At 46.2% G+C, this 9451-nt stretch overlaps 1 long non-coding RNA gene across 1 annotated transcript; it reads right to left on the reverse strand.

Moving 5' to 3' along the window:
- Window positions 1-2850: 2850 nt before the first annotated feature.
- LOC128328038 (uncharacterized) lies at window positions 2851-7168 on the reverse strand. The gene is made up of 2 exons (XR_008308961.1): window positions 6991-7168; window positions 2851-3297 (listed from the first exon to the last, which is right to left on the reverse strand). It is a non-coding gene; the product is annotated as an uncharacterized LOC128328038 (long non-coding RNA).
- Window positions 7169-9451: the final 2283 nt, after the last annotated feature.

Consider the following 9451-nt stretch of genomic DNA (forward strand, 5'->3'; position numbering starts at 1 on the left):
AGATTGTGTGCTGCTTGTACAGGGGATCAGGTACCCGGCAAACTGGGCCAAGAGGCACCTTTCCAAGTGGGGACTCTCTCACCTTTAGAAATGGAAGAGCAAATAATATCCCTGTTCAGCCCAGCAGAGAATCTGTCTAGCGGCTGTTGCTGGTGTCTCCACTCGCCTCTGTGTGTGCTTCTTTTTGGATGGTGAGACATTTGGGGACAGGGGAACATCTTCTCATTCCTTTTGCTATGTGAACTGCTTTGTAAACATGCATGTTGTTGCTGAGAAATGGTATATGGACATTTTAATCCATACACAAATCATCTCAAAGGGAAGAACACTATCCATGTGTGTGAAGCTGTCTTGTGGTGGTCAGACCATGTAAACCTTACTGTCTTGGTAGCATCCAGCCTGAAGAAGAATTTGTGTGTAACTTGAAAGCTCACAAAATGCATTGTGGACATTGGTCAGTCCTAAAAAGGGTATTCTTTTACTGACTCTAATGTTGTATCGCGGACATTAGGAGACAAAGAAACATGGTAAAGGTAAGGACTAGGATCGAATTAGGAGATCTTTGCTACTGGATCCTGGCCTTCCTAAGATGGCTGCAAAATAAATGTGTACAAGGATCTATGTATAACCGACATCAAACTAGATGCAACAAAAACAATTCAACAAGGCTTTAATCTAACAGGAACTAAAAAGAGAAAATACAATGTAAAACAACTGTGAGCAAACTAAATCCACAAATGTATCTGACCATGAGCACAAAGTATATATGCCCCCAATACAGTCGACTAGAGTCTATTACTTCAGTTCGCAATGAAGACCCAGTGACCTTCGTTTCGATGTGACCTCTTTATCAAGTGGGCGAATACTGAAATGATAATTCTGTGGTTCTTGTAGAGGGACTTGTTACAGGTTCTAGAAAAATGCTCACGGATAATTGATCATCCACAACACATCTATACCGCAAGACTCAAATTCAAACTATGACTTGACTCAGTACCAACCCACCTCTTCACCAAACAGCTCACTCAAACTGCCAGCTTGATGCCTGGTGTGACGCTCTCAAGATGGCAGTTTGAGCGAGCTGTTTGGGGAAGTGGTGGGTTGGTACTGAGTCAAGTCATACAGGGGACCTGGTTACCCAGGGGGGCTCCCTTCTCCGCTACATCTGTGGATAACAGACCCTTGGATAACAAGACATTGGGGGGCAATGGGAAATGAGGCATTGGGTTTCTCGAGTCTAAAAGGGGGCTTTAAAAAGGCTTTAAAAGGCCTTTAAAAGGCCTAAAAATAAATCAGGCCTATAAATAAATAAAGTTTTATTTAAAAAAATTATAAAATAATAATTATAATTTATTATTTATTAGAAATAAAGTGCCATACCATGCTCTTCAGGTCTCCAGCTGTCCAGCAATGCCTCCCACAAACCCCAAATTTTGCCAGTTTTCCATGAAAAATCACAGGGAAATTTTATTTCCCAAGAAAGAGCCACAAAATGTCTCTGCTCGGGAAAGTGGTGGCTGGAAATGACCTCAGAGGTCATTTCCGGCCACCTAGGAACCCTGGATATGTGGTTTAAAACCCTTTTAAACACCACATACACTGAGGTTGAGTCTCTGTTGCCTGACTGCAGAGACAGGAAACTGCACTTGTTGGGACCATGTGTGCCCAGGTCCACCTATAGTTTGAACTTGAGGCTTGTGGGAGCCTCAATATGTGTTGTGGGAGATCAATTATCTGTGAGCATTCTTCTAGAATCTGTAACAAGTCCCTCTACAAGAACCATAGATTTATCATTTCAGGCAGATCTGGCCACAGTTACCCATTCTTTAGTCACATCATGGCTGGATTGCTGTAATGTGCTCTACGTGGGGCTGCCCTTGAAGAATATCTGGAAACAGCAGCTAGTGAAAAATGCAGCAGCTAGGGTTTTATCTGGAGCTGCCCCTTGGGATCACATCACATCCATTTTGAAAGAGCTGCTCTGGCTGCCAGTTCATTTCTGGGTCCAATTCAAGGTGCTGGTTTTGACCTTTAAAGCCCTTAATGGTTTGGGCCGGGGATACCTGAGGGACCGCCTGCTCCCAAGGGTTGCTGCCCGCTTGACGAGGTCATCTGAGGGGGCTCTGCTCCAGGTGCCAACAATGAGGGAGACTCGGTTGTTGTGCACGCGGGACAGGGCCTTCTCGGTGGCTGCCCCCAGACTCTGGAATGCTCTCCTGGTGGGTATTTGCTCCCCAGTCTCCATCACAGTTTTTAGAAAGAGTGTTAAATCTTGGCTTTTTACCCAGGCTTTTATATGATTGTCTCTACTGCTGTTTCTTTGTATTTTGTACAGTTTTTATGCTTGTATTATAAATCTTTTTAGTCAGATTTGTTTTATATTTTAGCTTAATATTTTAGATGTCATTTTTATAGTCTTGTTTTTAATTTTTGTGTGAACCACCTTGAGATTATTTTAATGAAAGGCAGTATACAAATTTAACAATAAATAAATGATCATCCACTGCGGGGGAGGAGGTCACCGGGTCCTCACTGCATACTGAAGTAATAGACACTAGAAGACTGTATTGGGGGTATATATACTTTGTGCTCATGTTTAGATACATTCATGAATTTAGTTTGCTCACAGTCATTTGCATTGCCTTTTGTCTTTTTTGTGCCAGTTAGATTAAAGATTTGTTGAATATTATTTGTGAGATCTAGCTTGTCTGATACTCCCTAAGATGGCTACATGACACAGGCTTCCGTTCTGGATTATTCTCCCCAGAAGTGCCAGTATCTGATGCATACACACCTCCCTTCCCCTTACGAACTCCCCTTGGGTCGCATGAAAAGGACAAGCCCAAGAGATGAAAATTCTTGGCTGATGTATTGGAATGGATGGATTGGGAAATGTTCACCAGGTGATACGGAAGATGTAGATGGAGCCAGGCACTAAGACGTACTTTGTGAAGAAGAAGATGGCCACAGGCGGGAAAAGGGACAACGCAAATGCAAACAGAGAGGGCAAGAACCGGCCAAAGAAGCTGTCTATGATCGGCCGCAACGACTTGACTACCAGGATGACAGAGGGGACCACATGGTCATAGATGATGAAAAACGGGAGCAGCAGGAAGAAGAGCAGGACAAACGAGATGCGGAGGAGGAGGTCGCAAAAGAGGATCGTGAGGATGATGGAGATAAGCTTCCGGAAGCCACGGAGGAGGCTTCTTGAGGAGATGTACATGTTCCTGCGAGTGGGAGCTCACTGGAGGTCTGGCTGGATGCTGTGGATGCTCCTCAGGTGTTGTACCACCCCTGCAATGGGAGAGAGAGAGGATTCAAGGAAGAGTAGCAGAGGAGCCCTACTGGGGCAGATTCATGGTCCATCAAACCCAGCATTTGGTTTGTTGGCTATACAGATCCCTTGGGAAGCTTTGCGGGCAGAGCATGAAGGCAGTAGTCCTACCTGACCATTGCTTGCCCGCACCCAGCAATTGGTCTTTCAAGGAGGTTGCAGGAAGGGTCTTTTTTTTTTTTTTGGCAAATAGCGCATGACAGATCCATTCCCTGTGAAATTGTCTAATCTTTTAAAGCCTCAGAAGGCAGAGTTCTCAAACTTAGGTCCCCATATGTTGGACTACAGAACCCATCATCCCCAGCCACAACGTCCATAAACTGTGATTGTTATTGTGATCCAACAACATCTGGGGACCCAAAGTTGGGAACCTCTGAACAAAGCCATCATCTGTGGACGATGCAAGTCATTTAATGGTACTAGAGAAAGACATGCTGTTCTGGTAGCTCCAGGTCTTAACACTCACATCCATTTGTAATGTAATGTAAACCGCCCTGAGCTTTTTGGAAGGGCGGTATAAAATTTTTAATAATAAATAAATAAATAAGTAAGTAAGTAAGTAAGTAAATAAATAAATAAAATTTCGGAGGATAAATACAACTGAAGGAAGTTCAGGCGGGTGCGTGACTGGGGGAGTCAGTCATGTGACTTGCCTCTGGGGGGCCCCCAAGGCAGGGGGCCCCCAGACAACTGTCTCCCCTTACCCGATTATAGTTACGCCCCTGGTCACATTCCGTGGCAGCAAATTCCATATATAAATTCCATCCCTTCCATACATTCCATCCCTTCCCTTCCAAATTCCATATATAAATTCCATCCCTTCCATAGATTTCCCTCCATCAGTCCTGAATCTGAGTGACTCTGAGTTCTGATACTATGCAAGAGGCTGAAAGAAACCCCTCTCTCTCCACTTTCTCCATATCAGGCATGATTGGCTAACCCTCAGCCATCATGCCCCTCCTTCAGTCGGCTCTTCTCCAAACTCAAGAGTACCCCAAAGAAGGACATACTCAGTGGAGATTTTGATTTTGCAGCCGCTGGAGTTCGCTGCACGAAAACCTTGGAATCTTCCGTGAGGCCTCCAGTTTGCCTTCGGTTCCGCTCCTGGGACCAGCAGCTGAGTCTTGCCTGTCTGCCCCAAAGGCCATGACCCGCCGAGTACAACCCTGGCTCCAGTTCTGGTGCAGCTTGAGGTGAGACTCATGTGCTGCTGGCCACACCCCCGACACTGACAGCAGCCTCAGGGGATGGGCCCAGCACTGGCTCCCTATGCAGCCCACCCACTCCTCCCCACCACCGCCAGGATGCTTTTAAACATCAGGCTGGGCAGCAAAGAGGAAGAAGCTCCCAAGAGAAGGAGAGCTGGGTGCTTCCCAGACGGGAACCTGAAATTGCTTGGCTACATATAGGCTTGGTGTGCATTCGTACAATCTGGGTTTTGATACCGTCTTGCATATGGGAAGAGCAAGGTGCAGTTCACACAGCCACAGCCTGCATTCGGGTCTTATCTTAACGTTTCAGGTTGAAAGCGTTGTATGTGCGTGAGAAAATAGTCGCTGGCTTTTTTCGTTTTGAGAACAGTTTGCAAGCTTGCTGGGTTTACTCAGAAGCAAATGATTTAGTTCAATGGTCTTCCTCCCAAGTAAGAGTGCATAGGATTGCAGCTGTATTTTTCCCTTGTGCCTTTTGGAGGTGTGTGTATATTAGGGATGTGCATGAACTGGTTTGGCAGTCCTTGCATGCAGAAGGTCCCAGGTTCCCTCCCTGGCAGCATCTCCAAGATAGGGCTGAGAGTGCCCTGCCTGCAACTTTGGAGAAGCTGCTGCCAGTCTGTGTGAGTTAGATGGACCAAGGGTCTGATTTGTAATAAGGCAGCTGATAGAAGGCACTTTTGGTCATTGCCTGAGCCTGAGAAACTGGAGAGAGACTTGGATCCAAGAGTACTCCCAAACTGGAATGTAAGACAGAAATCTATGAACCAAATGTTTGAGATAAGTATTTAAAATTCAAAATATCCCGTTCACTTTGAAAATCTACCACTGAACTTTGTCACTCAACAAGGCAGGTGACCACACCTGGTTATTCCCAATAACATTCAAAAACTACAATTCAAAAACATTTGAGATCTGCATCTAAAACTGGAATATTTTGAAATATTGTACTCATTTTCAAAATGTGTTGATTCAGATTCCAATAGCAGCAGCCAAACGCGTGAAGCTGACTTATGCAAGGGGCTATTCACACATTAGGTTATACATTTGGACAGAGATCTGTGCATATTTTCATGAGAATGCCTGTACATGCATTCAACATGGAGAGTGGTCCCCTCAAAAATACAGAATACATGTTTATGTGTGCACATACTGTTCAAAGTTCTGTCCATGTTGTAATGGAACATGCATGTGGTTGTGCAGTAGGGCTCTTTGTACAAATGCAAAAAAAAAAAAAAAGTGCAGATAGAGTTGTGTGATAGCAATAGCAATAGCAATAGCACTTACATTTAGATACCGCTCTATAGCTGGAAGCTCTCTAAGCAGTTTACAATGATTTAGCATATTGCCCCCAACATTCTGGGTACTCATTTTACCGACCTCGGAAGGATGGAAGGCTGAGTCAACCTTGATGAAAGGCCATGATTTCCAATGGCTGTTCATCAACTCCAGTTGTGCAATTTTTGCCTTTGCACAAAGAGCGACATTGTGCAATTGCTCTCATGTTCCATTACAATGTGCATGGAACTCTGAGCAATATGCGATCCTTGAATTCACTCATAAGTGGCAACCCTGCAGAGCCATGATTTGGTTGGGGGACACAGTGGAGGGAAGATAAAGTAAAGTGTGCCGTCAAGTTGATTTTGACTCTTGGTGCCCACAGAGCCCTGTGGTTATCTTTGGAAGAATACAGGAGGAGTTTACCATGGCCTCCTCCCACGTAGTATGAGATGATGCCTTCCAGCATCTTCCTATATTGCTGCTGCCCGATAGAGTACCAGCGGGGATTCAAACCAGCAACCTTCTTCTTGTTAGTCAAGCATATCCCCGCTGTGCCACTTAAGGTGACTACAGAGAGAAGATACTTAAGTCTTTACTCCCTGTCTCCTAGCTGGAAATGGCCCTTAAGAAGCGACTACTGAATCTCAGCAGCTGCTGTGTGCAAAATGGCAGGCTGTGTGCACTCTATGGTTCCTTGGCCTCCATATGAATGCAGTTACCTTCCTGTGAACTAGACTGGATGCACGCAACCACCCACCTGCTCCAGTTTCTAGAAGACCTGCACCCTGAAGAACAGCAGTGGTAGCAACTCACCCGAGGAGGACCGAGCTGAAATGTCTGCCTCCCCTCCCCATTCCCCCCACCCCATTAGCAGCAGGCGACAAAAACAGAAGGCCATGGGGGCAAAGTAGTCAGCGGGGCCCCCATTTCAGCTCAATGTTCTTTGGAGAACGCCCAGCAGCTTGCCCTTAACTCACACTAAGACAATGTTGACCTGTTGTCTCCAATGGGTAAAAATGGGGCTGGTTCTTGAACAGGGCCAGGGAGCAGAAGCCAGAGGCTGCCCCTGGTCATCAAGATGGAGAGTGTGGGGCTTCTTCTAACAGAGCTACCCGGTTAAGGACAGGGTGCCTGAATGCACCTGCAGCCAGACAGACCCACCTGGGTTTTGCACCATCGGCCTCTTGCTCCATGGGGCCACATGCTCAGCGTCCCTTGCACCCTCTGTCCCTCCTCCAGTTAAGCGGGTCCGACGCCTCTGCCATGGCTTCCTTCCAGCCCTTGGCCAGCCAGGGCTGTGGGCCTGGGCCCCGACACAATGACTCTGGAATACACGCTGGCTGGGCTTCTGTCCAGTGATGTCACAAACAGGAGTGGGGGGGCTCACAGCCCCCTCGAGCCCTTGAGCCTTGCAGGGAGGTCCAGCTGATTCCAGGGCAACCACCACAGCCAGGGGAGGACACAGGAGCTCAGCCGTGGGGTGGGGTTGCCATGTGGGAGGATGTCAATAGCAGCAAGACCTGGTGACCCCATTCTCCATGCGTCTGCCGAGACCTCGGTGGTATGGTGTGTGGCTCGGGGGGGTCACCAGGCTTTCAGAAGGACACCATCAAACTAGGGAGGATTCCAAGCCAGCCTCATGCCCTTACTGAGCCGGGTGAAGCAAGCGACCTCATGGGGACAACTGGGGGCCCCTTTCCAAGGAGGGCACCCTCTGCCCCCGCCCCCATGGATAGCTTGCTGAGGAATGAAAGCAAAATGAGGTTGCCATTGCCAGGGAAGACCTTTCTGTTCAGTCCGGTCTTTTAGAAAGGTTTTTAAAGGGGTTTTTAAAAAGTGTTTGTACTTTATTGTCATTTTTGTCTTGTTTTAATGTGCTCTTAATTATACATAGTATTCCATTGTTGTTTTGTTGTTTTGTTTTATTTTGTGAACCACCCAGAAGATGGTTGTTATGAGGCAGTCAACAAATACAGTTGTTATTTTTATTATTATCTATTTTCCTCTTCCCTTCCTAGCAGGAAAGGAAGGGAGGAAGGAAGGAAGGAAGGAACTGGGGTGGGTGGGTTAATAGCCAAAAAGAGAAAGGGAAGGGAGGAGTGCCATTTGGGACTCTGCTTTAAGCAGCAACATGTAATGAGCTGGTACCAGCCAAACATGTGATGCTGAGGCATGTAAGGCCAATACTATTCTAAGGTGTACCAACAAGAGTATTGTTTTCAAGATTTGAGGAAATCAATTTTTAAAACTTTTTTTTTAAAAAAAATAGTAATAATTGTACTATATGTGAAGTACAGGATGAGGCAGGGGCTAGAAAGGGAATTTGCTAGAAAGGGAATTTGTCAAGGCATGACTGCCTATTGCTGCATTTAAGACTCAGCCACACCTGCTACAATGGCTGACGGTAGGCATTTTTTTCCATACAAGGCTTTATTAAGAAGCAGACATATGAATGGTGCCTTAGTCCCTTGGATTCCTTTCTTCCCATACAATTTAGGAACATAAGACCAGCCCCGCTGGATCAAGTCCACCTAGTCCAGCATCCTGTTCCACACAGTGGCCCACCAGATGCTGCTGGAAGCCCACAGGCAGGAGTTGAGGGCATGCCCTCACTCCTACTGCTGTTACTCCCCTGCAACTGGTACTCAGAGGCATCCTGCCTTTGAGGCTGGAGGTGGCCTATAGCCCTCCGACTAGTAGCCGATGATAGACCTCTCCTCCATCAGTTTATCTAAACCCCTCTTAAAACCATCCAGCCTGTTGGCTGTCAACATCTTGTGGCAGAGAATTCCATAGAGAATTCCATAATTATGCATTGTGTGAAAAAGTACTTCCTTTTGTCGGTCCTAAATTTCTTAGGAAATAAATTTCTTTCATGAGATGATCCCAGGTTCTAGAGATTTATGCGAGAGAGAGAGAGAGAGAGAGAGAGAGAGAAACAAAGCTAAACTGCAGTTGGTTGACACGAAAAGGAGAATTACTTTAAGTAGTTCCATTGAAATTAAGAGGGAAAATAGGCAATGCCAGCTTGTCCTTTTAATTTCAATGGGACTATTTTGAGTAGATTTCCTCATCCTGTCAGCCACTGTGCTTAAGGCCTCAGCCCAGAGGAGAGCTGGTCCTGTGGTAGCAAGAATGACTTGTCCCCTTAGCTAAGCCGGATCTGCCCTGTAGTTCAGCAGCACATGGAGACCTGCTAAGAAGTCCTGCATTACTTGATTGCTCAGTCATCTGATAATGACTTGATGACTCACAGCCAGGATAAGGAACTAAGCCCATTGAACTTAGTGAAAAGTGCCCTCTTGGTCGCTCTTTGGCCCCTTCCTACACTGAAAGCATAATAAGGATATTCAGACAGAGGGCCCATCACATCTAGCATCCTGTTTCCAACAATGGTCAGCCAGATGCGTACAAGAAGCCCACAAGCAGAGCTGGAAGGCAACACCTCATCCCTACTGTTTCACCCTAGAACAGCAGGGTGGGCAACCTTGGCTCTCCAGCTGTTGTTGAACTACAACTCCCATTAACCCCAGACCAATTGTGGCTGGGGGTGATGGGAGTTTGTCTGTCTATCTATCTATCTATCTATCTATCTATCTATCTATCTATCTATCTATCTATC

Source organism: Hemicordylus capensis, chromosome 5, assembly GCF_027244095.1.
Source record: "Hemicordylus capensis ecotype Gifberg chromosome 5, rHemCap1.1.pri, whole genome shotgun sequence".
Taxonomy (NCBI): Eukaryota; Metazoa; Chordata; class Lepidosauria; order Squamata; family Cordylidae; genus Hemicordylus; species Hemicordylus capensis.